Source organism: Bufo gargarizans, chromosome 2 (genome assembly GCF_014858855.1).
Source record: "Bufo gargarizans isolate SCDJY-AF-19 chromosome 2, ASM1485885v1, whole genome shotgun sequence".
NCBI lineage: Eukaryota > Metazoa > Chordata > Amphibia > Anura > Bufonidae > Bufo > Bufo gargarizans.
In genome coordinates, this window is record NC_058081.1 from 334,957,903 (window position 1) to 334,976,533 (window position 18,631).

At 38.6% G+C, this 18,631-nt stretch overlaps 1 pseudogene; it reads right to left on the reverse strand.

The window, feature by feature from the left end:
* LOC122925882 overlaps positions 1-18,631 on the reverse strand; it is a 2,558,103-nt pseudogene that overhangs the window by 2,517,589 nt on the left and 21,883 nt on the right.

Here is an 18,631-nt window from a genome sequence, read left to right on the forward strand (position 1 = left end):
TGCGGACCATTATAACTACAGGTCGCACAAAGGGGTGCATTATCTATAGTGGGGGCACTATGGGGGGCATAATATATAGACTAAGGGTTTTATCTTAAAAACCCAATGAAAATAATCTATATAACGGCCACTAAAAAATTATGCAAAACGGCCATTAAAAACAGACTGACTGGATGCACAAATAGTTGAAAAATGGCCATGGAAAACTAATAGTGTGTCCTTTTTAATGACCTTTTTTAACTGTCATATGAATGCAGCATTTCTAAAGTTCATTGTAATATCACATCTCACCTTGATATCATGACTCAAAAGCTATTGAAATAGTCATTTAAGAGTTTCTTGCCCTTGATTACTTAATGCGTGAAGAATCAAGATAAGGATCACTACATCTGTATAGTGATGATGATACTACTTTGTAAAATAAATAAAGGTAAATAGCCCCTCATTCAGGATCTCCATCATCTAGTGGGAGTGCAATACAGCCAAAAATACCATCTCACAAAAACTGGAGAGATTGTTCTAAAGGGGAATTTATAACTTGCTTACAATACAAATTGCATTTATTCCCATGGTGCCCCTTTAACAGGACACCGTGTGATCCCTTCTTACACAAAGATTATCTAACACAATCTCTTCGCAATGTGTAACACTATTGTGTTGGTAGTGTCAATGTAATGCCATGGGGTTGTCTCTGGACAACATGTGCCGCATAGAATAAAGACATCATAGACAGTTAGCATTGGCGGTCCTCACATTACATGTATAGCCATTTATTTGAATGCAATAGCATGCAATGCCATATTTACCCTGCAGAGACCACTATATATTCCTAGACAAAGCTTCTCACAGTATTAACAATTGATTGCCATGGGTCAGAGAAGATGGACCCTGGGCGATCAACCAATCATTGTATAAACTTCATTTAAAAAAAAGGCTTTTTTTCCTGAAACAACCCCTTTTAAAGTGGAACTGTCATTCATTTTTTATTTTTGTAATGTATAAGGGCAGTGATACTGACCATTTTTGTAATATACCGTACTTTAATCCAGGCATTTGCAATATTGACAATTATGTTGTCATTTTGAAAATTACGCCTAAACGATATACATGGAAGTTCTTTTTTTATTTCTAGCCGATGCGGCGGGATAATAATGCTATGCCTGCAGGCAATAAAATATGGAAATTTGTCAGCTTTTTCTTACGCTTATTCCTGTGTACATGCCAGATATATAATATTTCACAGATCATAGAACTTCTACCTAAGCATACACCAATACCATATGGATAAAAAAAATACAATAGGGCAAAATTAGCTTTTAGTAAATATATTTAAAGTGTAACTGTCATTCTTTTTTTATTTTTGTTATGTATAGGGGCAGTGATACTGACCATTTTTGTAATATACTTTAATTACTGAAATCATACATTTCTATTAGAAAAATAGCTGTAAAGTGGCCCATTTTGGAGCCTTGTAGCAACACTCCTCTGTCTTCTGTTTACATAACTGTGGAGACTTGCTAACACTGATTGTGTTATGTAAACAGAAGACAGCAGACCTTTGCTAAGGCTCAAAATGTGCCACTTTAGAGCCTATTTTTTAATAGAAATTTACAATTTCAGTAATTAAAGTATATTACAAAAATGGTCAGTATTACTGGCCCTATACATAACAAAAATAAAAAAAGAATGGCCGTTACACTTTAAATATATTTACTGAAAGCAAATTTTGCTCTATTGTATTTTTTTATCCACATGGTAGGTAGAAGTTCTATGATATGTGAAATATTATATATCTGGCATGTACACAGGAATAAGGGTAAGAAAAAGCTGACAAATTTAAATTTTTTATTGCCTGCAGGCATAGCCTTATTATCCGGACGGCATCAGCTAGAAAAAAAAATGCAATGCCCCTCCATGTATATCGTTTAGAAAGGTGTAATTTTCAAAATGACAACATAATTGTCAATATTGCAAGTGCCTGGAAGGCAATATTATGTCTAGACTGGAGTAAATGTTCAATTTATCAGATACATCTTAAGCAGCAGGATATAATGGTGCACCACTAATAGATGCATTATTTAAAGCTATGGCAAAGAATTTGAAGATTCTTAACGACTGATAGGCCAGCGGGAATAATCCCAGCCATAACTAAATGGAATTGTTTTGTAACTATGCATATGTCCCTTTGCAGGAGAACGGATGCAGGAATTTGCATTTTAACCAACTTAAGTTGTGATAAATAACTAAAATTTAGCTGTTTGTCTCCATTTGTAATTAAGAAAACCCTGAAACATTGTTTTCTGCTGGCATTTTTTTCATCAAATTTTAGTGTAGCCTCCAGTCTGTTTGTAATTGCACTGTACTGTAGGCAGCTTGCCTCAAAACACAGAGCATATGGCATCCTCACAGGACTGGATATCATTTATTTTTTTTTTTCTAAAGATGTGCAAGTCAGTTGGTCACTGTCTTTCTCTCTGGAATAATTGAAACAGCTGATCCAATCCATTTTGGAGGTGAGAAATTCTCTTTTGTCTTTTCGCCTGAACATTTTGACTTGATTCTGTCTGAGCTGCAATATATATTCTGAAGGCACACGGAAACGCAGTAGATAGCAATTCAGTTGAAGGTAAATACTGATTACATGGTTGCTCTATAAAGTGTAGTACAGTACACCATGCTGTGGCACACATTTACTTATTATACTTATTACTTATATGTATTCTTATTTTCAAAACCTAAATAAAATTTTACATTAGCTACAATTTTTAAAAATAAATATAAAAAAAAACGATCAAATATGCAAACGGGTATAGCGCTCCTTTCATTATTTACAATTTTTGCCTCCTACGCCGAGAGATTACACATTTTTAATAAAGCTCAATTAAAAATTAAATGCACAGAGGAGGAGGAGGAATTACAGAGGGAAGAAAGAAAAGTCCTGATCTAATATTAATAGCCTAAAATCGCACCATTCAGAACAGTGAATTCAGGTTGTTAATCACTTGCAGAAGCAATGATTTTATAAGTACCAGTAAATCAGTGGTGTTGTTGTAATAGACACAGGCCCTTCATTTTCAGAAATTCTCCATAATTGACTAAGTTTTTCTATTTTTTTTATTTTTTATCATCTTACGGACATGAAGCTGATAAACCGTTTGATATGAGGCTATTTCATGCCTATGGATAAAATTAACACTCCATTTAGAATTTGCTTCTACTGTAGGAAAGCCTTTGGTCCAGTCTGCACAAATAATCTCTATGGAAACTGTTCAGCGGCTCAAGAATTGTTTCATTAGGTATGTATCAGCGTTCTTTTTAAGAAAAATCAATCAGGGGCGAGAGTATCCCACTATATTCCAAGAGGAATGAGCACATCATCCGCTTTCTCACATTAGAAGATTGAATTAAGGTCTAATTAGTAAAATGAAGGAATGGCAAAATGAAATGCAAATAGATTTATGTAAAGTAATAGGAGCAAAATCAGGTTTGGACCGGCTTGTTTATGTCACCTCAGGTCACACACTACAAAATAGAAGCATATTCATTTGTCTTGTGGCTTTGTTTGTTTCTTGTAAAGCGAGAATTATTAATCTTCTGGAGCTAAGTCACAACCTTTTGATCGCATACCAAGTTTATGAGCTTGGAGAAACGCCAAGACTCTACTTGTGTGTTAAAAGAAACTTTCAGTTCATGGTACACTAGACACTTGGATTTAGTTTCCAACACAATACATTGTGAGAACAGGTTAATACGGTCATACAAGACCCAAAAGGAAACCTAGACGGTAGTTTTACAAACTTCTCCTATGCTCTCAGGTTTCTCTTGTAATTGCCCAAATCTATTTTTACGAAAATGGGTAGTACACTAACTGCTACCTTGTACTAACTTCCCAAATCCAAAACTATATCTAAAGCTAAATCCAAATCAATACACAATGGTGTCCTACTGTGAGTCAGGGGAACCTTAGAACATGTGGGAAATAAGTTAGCAAATAAGTAGCAGTTAAAAAAGTAGTAGTATAAAAGGATTATGTAGAGAGAAGAGCACTATGGGCAGTACCTCTAGAGAAAATAAGTATAGAGAAAGCGAATTATCCGCTTACCTACCTGGGGCCATTTTCACTCCTGGGCTGTTCTTCACAACGCTGCCAACAGTTCCCATTTTTCTCCATAGTTGGCATACACATAAGAGAAGTTGGGGACTGGGCCAGTGTGTATGAGGATGCAACAATTCTCTGAGAGATGATGTAGTGGGAAAGAATATCAAGTTTGCATTACAACATGCCCGATCCTTTGGTCTTAGAGAGGATAAGTTGCAAATAGAGGTGTCTGGCAACAGCTTTCTCTCCCCCCCCCCCCTCTCTCTGTCTATTGAGAACACATACTCACTCTGTTTGAATGAGTATGTATGTGTATGGGAAAACAGCTATTGAAAGTGTATGGTCACCTATAGTCATAATAATAGTAGAGAGACATAGCTTGCTGAGAAATATTACTATTTTAAAGGTATGCACTTGATACTTGTGTTTCTCATGTGTTGGTAAAGCCTGCAAGTCATGCTACAATTAAGAACCTGATATTTGTAATGCATAAGCAAATCATCACTAATTTGCTGTAGCAGTTACCTAATAAATCATCTTTTCTGATCCAGAAGTGCTGAGAACAACTTTATTTTCATGTATATTATAAGAATGTATTTACTGATAAGGGTACATTTACAGATATGTTTTTGGTGGTGTATTTCGCACCTGTTTTTTGCATGTTTTGTGTTATAAAAATACCAGCTCCAGATGTTGTCTGAAGGTCTATGGGAAATATGAAATGCAGGATAGAAGATATGTTCTTGTAATGAGACAACCCTTTTTAAGAGAATGTATTTATTTTTACTCATTAAAACCACACACTGACACATGCTCTTTTTTCTAATCAGGTTTTATTTTTGATCCAACATTTTTTAATTCTATTATCTTGAGTTTTGTGTGGCCAATCAGAGATACTTTATAGTAACCACATGGATGTAGGAACCTATAGACTAGAAATGACTCTTGGCATGCTCTGTAACTTATGCAGAGGTTAATGGGCAGGGCAGGGGGTAAGGTGTGACAATCACTTATTGTGGATGGTGGATCGGGTGTGATCCATATATACCGTATGTTGATGTTAAATTTCCTTATAACCCTATTTGTGATGATATTGAGGGGACTGTTGAGAAATGATGTCTACAGAACAGAAAATGTCAACCAGTTCTGAGACTCAGTGGTCAGTGTGAGAATTGCAAGATTTTATTTATAAAATACTTTTAATTATAGATAGCTGGAAAATTAGAAAAAAAATCACAATTTTTTGAGAATTTTTGGCAATATATCCCACCGCTTTGTGGTTCTACCTCGTTGTAGTTCTGTAGGACAGTCCTTTTTACAACTGCACTGTAATGGGATATAATGTAGCTTTTAAAGGAAATCTATCAGCAGCTACCTCCGTATCTAACATTGAAGTAAATGGGAACTGAGCTGCAGTGTGCCAACACAGGAAAGTACATAGTCAACCTAGCCTTTTTCTTCTGCCTCTATCCACTGTACAGTTTCAGGCTTCTGTGGCTGCCCGAAAAAGCTGAAGATTGGGGTTGTTTGGTGTCAGACTCCCACTTATCTGATAATGATTTCCTATCCAGAGGATAGGTCATCAATAGCTAAGTCCCAGAAAACACCTTTAAAATCTATAATAATTTACATACATTAGCATACATCGCATATTCATTTATGTACTGTATATACATGTGTACATACTATGTCCCACTTACGGTACTTCCTCTTTGCATACCAAAAGTACCTATAGTAGATGGGAGATATAGAGAGGTTGCCATTGATGTGCCTTGATGGTTTGCCTTTAAATGACTCCCCTGATTAAGATATAAAAGAAGAAGAAGATGACTATACTACATAAATATTGAGCAGTTGTGCTCCTATTCCTTAGAAAGTTGTGCAGTTGATTGTAAGTGAAATCACAGTTACTCAATAACAATAGCAGTCATAATGTATCACCCCCAAAAAAATCTGACCACAGCAGAGCCCCCAAACACAGTGATGGCCACTGTATAACAGTACCAGTGTACTGTAGAACAATACAAACCACTGCTGTGTCTCAAAGTACTCTTACATCACTGGCCCATAACAGTGGTAACAACAATGCCTCTATCACAGTGATATCTGTTGTTCCAACCACAAGACAGTAGAGCCTAATAGCAGTGCAAGACTTTATGTCCATTCCAGTGGCCAGACACATTTTCCCCCACTACAGCACAGTACCCCATTTTAGTGTCAGCCACCAACCCGATTCATGTAGAATACATTCACACATAGAAGAAAAGTTGTTGGCCCACCGTGCATCGTAAGTTGACTTTTAACATGCAATATATTTGACAGGTAAATATGAGTCTCCTGCCATTCTTGACTCTGAAGTAGTGTTCAAACGCAGCCAGTCCACCTCCGAATAAACTTTAATAACTAAAACCCAGATAACCCTTATGCTTTTCTCATACTCTATATTTGTAATGCTGAGCTATAGCTGTCCTTTGCCTCCACTCACACAGCCAACATTTTGAGTAGAAAAATAATGTACTGCACAGCGTGTGACGTAGGGAGGAGCAGCGTCGTACCTTCCCCCTCTCCTCCTGTCATGCCATGCCGAGCTCCTTGATGTGACAGAGCTGCCTTGAGCACCCAAGGTGATGCCCGCGGCCTGGACAACCCGATGATCAGTGGAGGTGTTGCACTTTCTGGACCAGCTTTCTCTGGACCGATGAGGCTTTCTGGTGGCAGTTTCTGATCCTTTCTGCTTTGCCTCCAGCAAGACCTGAAGGTTTGGTATTGTTTGGCACTGATTCTGCTGCTGGCCATGAGGTATATACATGTCGCTATCTTCTTACAGTCCACTCTGTTTGTGATACTTCTGATCCTGCTATTGAACTTGTGTTGGGGCTGATCTGGATGAACTGCTGCAGATTTTTTCTCATGGAGTGGAATGACTTTTGAGAATTGAGTTTTTTTGTTTTTTCTCTAGTCCTTTCCTCCCCCTCTTGCTCTTTGATTTCATATGGAGGAGTGTGACATAACTGAAACTGGGGGGGAAGAGGGGGAAAAAACCTCTCTTGACTAAGATCAAATAGGCTATAGGCTTTGCAAAGCTCTTAAGACAGTGATAAGTTGGGGCAGAGGAGAGAGGGAGGAAAATAGAAAGGAAAAGAAAAGAAAAAAGAACAAAATTTTGGCAAATTTGGTAATTTTTTTATAAATAAAAATGAATTTTTATTACTCCATTTTACCAGTGTCATGAAGTACAATATGTGATGAAAAAACTATCTCAGAATGGCCTGGATAAGTCAAAGTGTTTTAAAGTTATCACCACATAAAGTGACACTGGTCAGATTTGCAAAAAATGGCCTGGTCCTGAAGGTGAAAATGAGCCCAGTCCTTAAGGGGTTAAAATAATATTTTTGGAGAGACTCTTAATTGCACAAGTTTGGTTCTCACAAAATATTCCTAGTGTGTATACTTGCCTAAATTTGATATGAAAGTATCCTATATAAACAAAGAAATATTGAGCAAAAATGGAATAAGGTATGGGGGATTTGAAAGTTTTAAGTTTCCCTGTCTTCACCCTATCGTTATCCCTTCCCTGTCCTTGTTGACGGAGGGGATAGGAGACGCATCGCAAGGGGAGGGAGGGTTGGGGGATGTACTGGGGGGTAGGGCTTAAGGTATAAAGAGAAGATAATTTAAAATGTTGTTGATTAAATTTGTATGGAAAATTACTGTTTGGTTTTTCTTCTAATAAATTAAAAAAATATATTTAAAAAATTACGTACTGTATGTATATTGTTATAACTTTGTACAAATGTAGTTCATTGGAGACACTTGTGTCTTAAAGTGTCCTAACAGCCTCATGTGAATAACTGTATTTCTCAGTGAATATGCCCAAAAAAATTGTGAATTACATTTCTGTTCCTTCAAGGAAGAAAAAAGAACAACCTGACAGCAATGTGTCAAGCTGCAACCTCAGTTGATGTCAGTCCTTAAACTTTTAAGAGGTGAAATGCACATTTAATATCCAACATGAACATGTCATAAAAGCAGCAAACATACCAGTATAAAAGTAACCCAGGATGGTATGTCAGATTCAATAGAAAAATGATGCACAAATCAAAGAAGGCAGCAAGACTTAATGACTGGTAATATTTGGTCTGTATATACTCACAGCAATGATATGACACAAGGTACAGATATAGCCAAAAAAAGGAAAAGTCCATGATCAGACACAACTCTTAGTTACATACCTACATAATTAATACAGTTTAAAAAAGACATAAGTCCATTAAGTTCAACCAAGGAATATGGGGATCTGAATTTTAGAAAAAGGCAAGTGAGACCTAGATTTCTGTACATTTTCATAAGCATTAATATCATTTACTAAAAAAAAAAAAACACTGTTCCTGTTGTGACCAAGTCCTGACGTAGACTATTCCACAGATTTACAGTTCTTACAATAAAGAAACTTTGATGCCTCAGGAGACTGAACCTTTTCTTCTCTGGTCGGAGGCAGTGCCCCTTTCTCTTGTAATGGGATTTTACATGGAACATCTTTTTGCCATATTTTTTGTATGGCCCATTTATAAAAGGTTATTAAAGGTTAATCATGTTTCCACTTAGACATCTCTTCCTAAGATAAAATAAATTAAATTTCTTTTAATATTTCCTCATAACTAAGACCCCCTATGCCCCTAATCTGTGGAGTTGCTCTCCCCTGTACATTTTCCCGCTCTATGGCATCCATTCTATGGACTGGTGCCCAGAACTGAACTACATATTCCAGATGAGGCCGCACCAACGCTGTGTGAAATGGTAATATTACATCCCTGCCCCGCGAGTCCATGCCTCATTTAATGCATGACAAAATCCCGGTAGCCTTATAAGCAGCTGATTGACATTGTATGCTGCTATTTAATCTACAATCTACAAGGACACCCAAATCCTTCTCTACAAGTAACTCTCCCAGTGTTACCTCCCCTAGGTGATATGATGCATTGAGATTATTACTACCTTTATAATTATCCACGTTAAACCTCATTTGCCAAATTGATGCTCAACCACCAACTTTTTGACATGTTTCATGGACTGCACATTACTACAAAGCTTAGTGTGTGAAAAATAAAAACAGTTATATTAATTCCATATCTGATATCATTAATAAATTAAATAATTGAGGACCCAGCAACGAACCTTGGGGTATACCACTTATAACCCTGGACCATTCAGTATAGGAATCATTGACTACAACTGTCTGGACGCTGTCCTTTAGCCAGTTTAAAAATTATACTTTCCAAGCCTATAGACCTTATTTCACCTATTAAAAGTCTATGAGGGACAGTATCAAATGCCTTGGCAAAATCCAAGAACATTACATCAACAGCTGTCCCTCTGTCCAAGCTGATCATGGACTTTTAACCCCTCAGATGCTGTAATCAGTTGCAACCACAGCATCTCCGTGGTTAGTTACTGGGAGAAGAGCACTCCTGGTGACAGAATGGCCTTTCCTGCAATGAGAGCAGGAGCCATTCAGTTGCTTTGGCAGCCTGGGACCTGCCATAGTAAACATTCTACTAAGCCCTGCTTGTGTAAGTTAACTTGTCAATGTTACCGCATAGAGAATGCTATAAACTTTTTTTTCCAATTTCACCCCATTTTAAATTATTTTCCATCTTTCCATTACATCATATGGAATATCAAGTGATGACATTAGAAATTCCAACTTGTCCTGCAAGAAACGAGCCCTTATATGGCTATGCAAACAGAAAAAAAAGGTAAAATCTGTAAGTTATAAAAAAAAGGGGAAAAGGCCAACATCAAAAAGGGGTTAATGCATTACAAGACCTTGTTGCTTTGTTGCTTATCACTCTTCAAAGAAAAATCTTTAGCCTAAAATAAACTTATTTTCATACAAAGATTGTTTTCAGCCTAAGGGCACTTTCACATTAGCAGCAGGGGAGTCCGGCAGGCTGTTCTGGCAGGTGAACAGCCTGTTGGAGCCGTCCTGCAGCTAGTTCACGTGTGCCCCCGGACTGCCGTTCTGTCCCCATTGACTATAATGAAGGCGGGGGCTGAGTTACGGCGCTAGCACAGCAGCGCACGGCGGGAGGCATTCGGACTAAAAGTACTGCATGCAGTACTTTTAGTCCGGCTGCCTCTCGCCGTGTGCTGCTGCCGGAACTCCGCCCCTGCTACCATTATAGTCAATGGGGATGGAGCTGCAGTCTGGGGGCACACGTGAACTAGCGGCAGGACAGATCCGACAGGCTGTTCACCTGCTGTAACAGCCTACCAGACTCCCCTGCCGCTAGTGTGAAACTAGCCTAAGTAAAAGGGTGCAACTCTCTGTGCCACTTTAATTGTGGGGTGTCCAATTAAACTGTGTAAGCAAATGAATTTATATTTGTGATACTTGCATAATCAGTGCAGAGCATGACTGGAAGTTGGATGTGAAGAACACATAGCATTCAGATTCCTACCAAAAACAGAGTATAGAAAGCATTGCTGGAGTGTGGGTAGGTAAGTACACCACTGGATATAAAAAATAGCCCTTCAGTATCCACGATCACCAGGAAAACATGCAATGACACAACCACAGAATTCTGCTGTTTAAGGAATGCTGTTCAATGATGCTACATCATTAATACCTATACAGTTTTCATTAGTCGGAAGCACATTCTCTATTTATAGAGCAATGTGCTGCCAACAAATATGCAATTACCTGACGAACAAGAATTTGCTTTTTTGTTGGGTCATTGGACCCACCTTCACAATGATTGGAAACGAGTGCTGTTCATTTCCGATCATCAGCTTGTGTAAATGGTAGGCCCTAAGTTACTGTATGGCAGTATAATTTAGTCACTAAAGTATATGGCATTTTTATTCAGCCGCTGTAGTGGTTTAATTTAATTTCTATAAGGTGGTACTATTCAGTTTCAGTATGGCTTTATTGTTTGGTCAAAGAAGTTGGGACATATTAAAAATTATCTAGTTAAAAAAATTGTTAACGAGCATAGAGTTAGTTAAAGTCTCTAAAAACAGCACTAGGCAATTAAATAGGGTAGAAATAGGGTCTGTTTTTTCATACAGTATATATCAAAGGCTGCAGTGATAATTTATACATTATTTACTTTGTATACTTGTTTATGTGAACAAAGTGTTAAAATGTTCACTTCAGTCAAATCTGAATACACAGATATCAATTCACATAAAAAATCGTCAGAGGTACTTATAACAAGTAAATGCCAAACAATATCACTAAACATCCTTAAAGAGAACCTGTCTCCAGGAAATGCAGTACAGTCTGTAGGCAGCATGTTAAAATGAGCTTTGCAGTTTGATACGCAGTTTTTTGGAAAAGATTTAATAAAACTTGTTAATTTTATAGATTTAATTCCAAAAAGCAATGGTGATCACATGCAATTTGTATGCATTCGCTACAACAGCAACCCATTGAGGGCAATATAGTTTGCCCTGACATATAAGAATTGTGGGAGGTTCTTGTCATCTCGTCAGGGCCATGTGCGGTCACAAGGTTTGTTGGTGTGACTAGTAATAGCTTTTACATGAGACCTAGGACGTCCAAGGGCATGTTCGGAGCAGCACTAGTCATTTCCATTGTTCTGTTCTGTTATAGGAGTAGAATAAGAAAAATAATGGAAGGACCGGATCCATCACATAACTGAAAGGACTGGAGCCGAATAGACCTCATTGACTGTAATGCTTTCTGTTTGATATCTATTAGAGTGTTTGTTTTTTAGCAGAAAAAATGTCTGTCTTTTTGGGGCAGAATATGCAACAGACGCCCCACACTGAGCCTCCAAGACAGATGTGAACAAGCCCTCAGCTATACCTCCATGACAAGCTAACACCGAAGCCAAGAGGAATTTCTAATCCCTCTGACTTTCTGCTTCAAAATAATATATACTCAGTAGACTTATAAAAGAGAGAATTGTATAAATTTGTATAATTACATAGATGATTGGTAAGTCTGAATATTAAGATTCCATCAAAAACTCACAATGCAAAGTACGATTATAAAAATTGTAGAAATGTACACTACAAGCTGGAAATCTACAGATATGTCAGTTGTCAACTAGCATATGCAAATATCAAGCCACATACAAAATCTTATCAGATACATTAGTGTATCTATGCTACAGAAGCAAACATCAATTAATAGTAACAGGCTAAACCAAGGATCTCAAACTGCGTCCCTCCAGCTGTTGCAAAACTACAACTCCCACAATGCCCGGACAGCCTACAGGTATCAGCCTACAGCAGGGCATTGTGGGAGTTGCAGTTTTGCAACAACTGGAGGGCCGCAGTTTGAGATGCCTGGGCTAAACCATATCAGATAGCTACTCTTCAAGTATATTGACAGTACACTGAACAAATGAACAGAGTCCACAGATACATGATTTCTTTTTTTCAAAAATGATATTATTGTGTAAAACTTACATAAATAAAAAAAAGTATACATATTAGGTATCGCCGCGTCTGTATCGATCGGCTTTATAAAAATATCACATGACCTAACCCCTCAGATGAACACCGTAAAAAATAAAAATAAAAACTGTGCTAAATAAACAATTTTTTGTCACCTTACATCACAAAAAGTGTAATAGCAAGCGATCAAAAATTCACATCTCATCCCGCAAAAATCATACCCTACCCAAGGTAATCGCCCAAAAACAGAAAAAATTATGGCTCTCAGACTATAGAAACACTAAAACATGATTTTTTTTTTGCTTCAAAAAAGAAATCATTGTGTAAAACTTACATAAATAAAAAAAAGTATACATATTAGGTATCGCCGCATCCGTGACAACCTGGTCTATAAAAATATCACATGATCTAACCTGTCAGATGAATGTTGTAAATAACAAAAAATAAAAACGGTGCAAAAACAGCTATTTCTTGTTATCTTGCCTCACAAAAAGTGTAATATAGAGCAACCAAAAATCATATGCACCCTAAACTAGTACCAACAATACTGCACCCTATCCTGTAGTTTCTAAAATGGGGCCACTTTTTTGGAGTTTATACTCTAGTGGTGCATCAGGGGGGCTTCAAACGGGACATGGTGTCAAAAATACCAGTCCAGCAAAAATTGCCTTCCCAAAACCGTATGGCATTCCTTTCCTTCTGCGCCCTGCCGTGTGCCCGTACAGTAGTTTACGACCACATATGGGGTGTTTCTATAAACTACAGAATCAGGGCCATAAATATTGAGTTTGATTTGGCTGTTAATCCTTGCTTTTGTAACCGGAGAAAAAAAAACTAAATGAAAATCTGCCCAAAAAGTGACATTTTGAAATTTTATCTCTATTTTCCATTAATTCTTGTGAAACACCTAAAGGGTTAACAAAGTTTGTAAAATACGTTTTTAATACCTTGAGGGGTGTAGTTTATAGAATGGGGTCATTTGTGTGTGGTTTCTATTATGTAAGCCTTGCAAAGTGACTTCAGACCTGAACTGGTCCCTAAAAATTGGGTTTTTGAAAATGTCAGAAAAATTTCAAGATTTGCTTCTAAACTTCTAAGCCTTGTAACATCCCCAACAAATAAAATATCATTCCCAAAATGATCCAAACATGAAGTAGACATATGGGGAATGTAAAGTAATAACTATTTTTGAGGTATTACTATGTATTATAGAAGTAGAGAAATTGAAACGTGTAAATTTGCTATTTTTTAAATTTTTTGGGTAAATTTGGTCTTTTTTTAATAAATAAAAATGACTTTTTTTCTTCATTTTACCAAGTGTTATGAATTACAATATGTGACGAAAAAACAATCTCAGAATGGCTTGGATAAGTCAAAGCTTTTTAAAGTTATCAGCACTTAAAGTGACACTGGTCAGATTTGCAAAAAATGGCCAAGTCCATAAGTTGAAATAGGGCCGAGTCCTTAAGGGGTTAAACTCTTAACTCTTCAAGATCACTATAAAAAAAGAAAGGTTGCGGACAACAAAGGCTGTTTTTCTTTTAGACAGTTTTAATAAATTTGGATTCAAAGGTTTGTCTCATCTCATACATTGCTGGCATATGTTTAGGATAAGCCATCAATGTCAGATAGGAGTGGGTTCCAGAGGTGGAACTCGCACCTATCTCCTGAACAGGCCTCCCACTGCTTCCCCCAAGTGCAGCCACCCTTTATTCACTCTGGGAGTTCCAAAAATAACAGAGCACTAACTCAGGTATTTCTGGCAGGTGAATGGAGAGATGACCATGCATAAGCAGTATTCTCTCTATTCACTTATATGGGAATAAATAAATAAAAATTACCCAACATGCTTGCTCTGCTATTTTTTGAATTCCTCTAGGAGTGAATGGAGAGCACACACATCATTGGTGGTGCTCTTTTAGTTTACATAGCCATATAAGGGCTTGTTTTTGCAGGGTGAGTTGTATTTTTTTAATGTTACTCTTTATTTTTAGTGATGAGCAGCATAGGCAATATTTGTTTTCGCGATATTTTGCAAACTTATGGCCTAATATTCGCCAGTCATTATTTTCTTGATTGTGAAAATCGGCAATGTAATATGCACGTATTGTGCTTGCAATACAGGCACGGTTCACTTTTACTACATTTGTCAAGCTGCTAGAAGTTTCCTGAGACTAGAGAAAATGGTTGGCAGCAACTTTCATGATTGTGAGGAAGAACTTCTGATAGATTGCTCTAATATATTTGCAATTGCGCAAATCGGCACTAATGATGCGCATATTTTTAGCTCAATACATGCAACTTTACATTTTATCAGATCTGAGTAGATATTACTAATTGGTGCACTACGTATTGTTATGACATCACAGCACTATGTCTGTAGCATGTATGTATGGACAGAAGAACCTATAGCACTGCCTAACACCCTGCACTGGAACCTGCACTGGAATCAGCTACACTATATCACTATCTAACCTACACTGACTATCTCCCACTAACTATCTGTATATATATAATATATATATACAGTGCTGCCCATAATTCTTCATACCCCTGGCAAATTTTTTTAAAGTTACTTTTATTCAACCTGCAAGTAATTTTTTGACGGGAAATGACATAGGTGTCTCCCAAAAGATAATAAGACGATGTTCAAGAGGCATTATTGTGGAAAAAAACAATTTCTCAGCTTTTATTTAGATTTGAGCAAAAAATACAAGATGTTCCGCACTGTGGAAAATCTCAGAGGACGTGGTCGGAAGCCAAAAGTGACACCTGTGCTGGCCAGGAGGATAGTTAGAGAGGTGAAAAAGAATCCAAGGATCACCACCAAGGCCATCCTGGAGAATCTGGGCTCTGCTGGTGGCAATGTCTCAAGGCAGACAATCCAACGGACACTGCACAATGCAGACCAAGGAGGACGCCACTTCTCCAGATAAGGCACATAAAAGGTCGCTTGGTCTTTGGAAAAGCTCATCTGGACAAAGAAGAAGACTTCTGGTCTTCTGTGTTATGGTCAGATGAAACAAAAATTGAATTGTTTGGGCACAATGATGTTTCCTACATTTGGAGTAAAAAAGGAGAAGCCTTCAACCCAAAGAACACCATCCCCACTGTCAAACATGGTGGTGGGAACCTACTGTTTTGGGGGTGTTTTTCAGCCAATGGACCAGGGAACCTAATCCCAGTAAACGGCACCATGAAAAAAGAGCAATACATGAGGATTCTCAACGACAACATCAGGCAGTCTGCAGAGAAACTTGGCCTTGTGCACCAGTGGACATTTCAGCATGACAATGACCCAAAACACACAGCAAAAGTGGTGAAGAAATGGTTAGCAGACAACAACATTAACGCTTTGGAGTGGCCCAGCCAGAGTCTAGACTTGAATCCAATTGAGAATCTGTGGAGGGAGCTAAAGATCAGGGTGATGGCAAGAAGACCCTCCAACCTGAAAGATTTGCAGCTCATTGCTAAAGATGAATGGGCAAAAATACCTGAGGAGACATGCAAAAAGCTGGTCTGCAATTATAGGAGGCGTTTGATTGCTGTAATAGCCAATTAAGGCTTTTCTATTGATTATTGAGAAGGGTATGAATATTTTTGGACTGGACACTTTTTGCTCAAATGTAAATAAAAGCTGATAAATGTTTTTTTTTTCCCACAATATTGCCTCTTGTACATCGTCTTATTATCTTTTGGGAGACACCTATGCCATTTCCCATCAAAAAATTACTTGCTGGTTGAATAAAAGTAACTTTAAGTCAAAATTTGCCAGGGGTATGAATAATTATGGGCAGCACTGTATATATAGACACTCACCTAAAGAATTATTAGGAACACCATACTAATACGGTGTTGGACCCCCTTTTGCCTTCAGATCTGCCTTAATTCTACGTGGCATTGATTCAACAAGGTGCTGATAGCATTCTTCAGAAATGTTGGCCCATATTGATAGGATAGCATCTTGCAGTTGATGGAGACTTGAGGGATGCACATCCAGGGCACAAAGCTTCCGTTCCACCACATTCCAAAGATGCTCTATTGGGTTGAGATCTGGTGACTGTGGGGGCCATTTTAGTACAGTGAACTCATTGTCATGTTCAAGAAACCAATTTGAAATGATTTGAGCTTTGTGACATGGTGCATTATCCTGCTGGAAATAGCCATCAGAGGATGGGTACATGGAAGTCACGAAGGGATGGACATGGTCAGAAACAATGCTCAGGTAGCCCATGACATTTAAACGATGGCCAATTGGCACTAAGGGGCCTAAAGTGTGCCCATAAAACATCCCCCACACCATTATACCACCACCACCAGCCTGCACAGTGGTAAAAAGGCATGATGGATACATGTTCTCATTCTGTTTACGCCAAATTCGGACTCTACCATTTGAATGTCTCAACAGAAATCGAGACTCATCAGACCAGGCAACATTTTTCCAGTCTTCAACAGTCCAATTGTAGCCTTCAAGCTCATGCAAATTGTAGCCTCTTTTTCCTATTTGTAGTGGATATGAGTGGTACCCGGTGGGGTCTTCTGCTGTTGTAGCCCATCCGCCTCAAGGTTGTGCGTGTTGTGGCTTCACAAATGCTTTGCTGCATACCTCGGTTGTAACGAGTGGTTATTTCAGTCAACGTTGCTCTTCTATCAGCTTGAATCAGTCGGCCTATCAGGGCCGATCCTAGGGTCACAGGCGCCTGGGTGCAGAAATATTTCTGGCGCCCCTACATGGGCGTGGTTATCTTACTAACTCCTCCCCCTTTACAATGTTTCTATGGCAACAACTTCAGCCCCCAACTTCAGCCCCACCCCCTTGCAGTCTAGGGGCGGAGCCAAACCCGGAAGCACAATTGAGGGGCAGGGCCAGCCACCAGTAAGATAGGAAGGCTTAAGCCAACACACAAGCTTTGCAACAATATAGGAAGCTACAGAAAAGTCTTATAATATCCTCAGTGGATCTCAACCTCCCAATCCTCCACACCCTGTACAGGTCAGTGCCCCCGAAATTGCACTCACAGTTCTCCAGCAACTCTGGCAAATACCACCTATTCCGTACAGGGTGGGTTTACATCTGCGTTATGCAATTCCGTTATAGGTTCCGTTTCAAACGGAATATAACGGAATGGCCAGATGGAATGCAAAACGGAAACCTTTAAGGGTCCATTCACACGTCCGTTGTTTCTTTCCTGATCTGTTCCGTTTTTTGCGGAACAGATCTGGACCAGTTCTGTACCCATTCATTTTCAATGGGTCCTGAAAAAAAATCTGAAATTGAGCTGTCCGATTTTTTTCAGGACCCATTGAAAATGAATGGGTCCAGATCTGTTCCGCAAAAAACGTAACAGATCAGGAAAGAAACAACGGACGTGTGAATGGACCCTAAGAGGCATTCCGTTTTGCTCTGTCCTAATAGAAGTTTATGAGAAAGCATAACGGATCAGTCTGGGTCCCCTTATGCAAGACGGACTTTGTTTTCAGTCTTGCATAACAGGAACCAGATGGATCAGTTTTGATTCCCATAGACTTTTAAGAGGACGGAGAGCAAACTGAAAGCCTCCTGCAGAGTCTGCACTGTACGAGAGAGAGAGAGCAGTGGCTGTGAAGGGAAAAGTACCAGAGCACAATGACAGCCCCAGAGCCTCTCTGCTGCCTGACCAACCGTATGCTGCCACAGCGCCAGCCCAGCCTGCAGGACATCAGAGAGGCCTGGGGTCCACATTATAGCACCACTACATTTACTTATTATCAAAAAGCATCATACATAACCAAGCAAAAGCCAGAATATAATAAAAGACAAAAACATTAAACTACATTTATAATAAAACAATTTACTTACAAAAGAAGCGATTCAGTCGTCTGCTGTACCGTCCTCTGCTTGCTTCCACTGATTATGTGCCCTCCTTTCTGTCTCTCCTCAGTGCGCAGGCGCACTGTTATGGGGGATCTGTGGATGACAGTATGACACACTGTTATGGGGGATCTGTGGATGACAGTATGACGCACTGTTATGGGGGATCTGTGGATGACACACTGTTATGGGGATCTGTGGATGACGCACTGTTATGGGGGATCTGTGGATGACACACTGTTATGGGCATC